Here is a 1,429-nt window from a genome sequence, read left to right as displayed (position 1 = left end):
ATTGTAACTAAAGAACATCGGCACCTACGCACCCAAGCGTAAGTTAAATAAATTCATCTGTTTTAAAAACCACCACGATTCCCGTGCCATTCAGACTCCATCGCCACTAATCTCGCCTGTTTGTTCCAATCCGCCACCACCCAGCCGTCCCACCGTGACACCGTGAGCTTGGTTTACCAACTCCGGGATGCAAGCGACCATGTCTGTATTCATGTAGTCTAGTCACCATGTTTCCGGCTTTGGCTCGTCCACGGGGGCAAGTGTAGCAGAGCCGAATGCCGACACCCTGCTGCAGTTGCTTGTAATTATCCCCTGAAATTGGGTGAAGTAATATGGGTATAATCAAGGGTAGAACTTGGCCCCACTATACTTTTAGGACTTGTTTAGGCAGTATGTTATTAAGGAGTAGTTAATAATGGTTAACTGTGGACACAGCTATTCCACAGAAAGATTGTCTTTTTCCTTTAGTTTAATCTACTGTCAAAGCTGATCAAGCTAAACAGAAAACAAAGAATTATTATTTCTGGAATAAGACCTTCTGTCCACACATGGAGGTATTTAGGAACAACTATTCCACTTTTGAACTCCCTCCATTATTCTGAATTCACTTAGTTATTCCTATTCACATCCACTTGCCAGGGTATCATTTATGCTACAGTCCATTAAGTTAATTTGATCCTTGGATGAAAGTCTGCTTGACTAGGGGCTGAATTCGAGTCCTACTTGGCTGGGTTGAGGCTGGTACCTCTGACAATCTTGTTTTCTGACAGCCTGAAGAATTAGGGAGACACCTGGTTAGAAATGCCACACTAGAATTTCTCTCTCCAATTCTTGTAATGCTGTTTCTTCTGTTTTCCAAATCTGTTTAAATTTCCAGATGTTGCTTTTGAGAAGTATTTGCTATCATGAAGTAACACATCTTTTTTCTCTTGGCTATGGTACATAGGCATTAATGGATTAGCCACATTGATGCCCATTGGTTAGCATATGGTTTAATTTATTCCTATTGAAAAAGGAACTAAAATAAGCCTGGTTAGCTTCATAGTGGAGTCTTGTAGTTCACAGTGTGTAAAGAGTAAGAGGCAATAATTTTATCATTTGCATAAAACACATATTGGCTGATGTGGTGATGGGATGTGTTTGCATTTTGGGTGGGTGTATAGGAAATTTCTGTTGCAAGAAGAGGTTTGTTTTTTTGAAAGAAAAACCATGAAAACATGATCAAACGTTGGATATGGGAAAAAGAACCAGCATCATAACACAAAAAACAAGGATCACTCAGCAACAGCAAATGTTTGTATTGAACAATGGAAGAGAAACTGGAGCAGAGACTATCTACTATGTGTTTATACAGTAACTGTAACAGGACCCCATTTTTTATTGTTCCTTATAGAATCATAGAAGTCGGGTTGGAAGGGACCTTGTAGAT

Source organism: Gavialis gangeticus, unplaced genomic scaffold, assembly GCF_001723915.1.
Source record: "Gavialis gangeticus isolate Ggan-Ray unplaced genomic scaffold, GavGan_comp1, whole genome shotgun sequence".
Taxonomy (NCBI): domain Eukaryota; kingdom Metazoa; phylum Chordata; order Crocodylia; family Gavialidae; genus Gavialis; species Gavialis gangeticus.
This window is presented reverse-complemented; position numbering follows the sequence as displayed.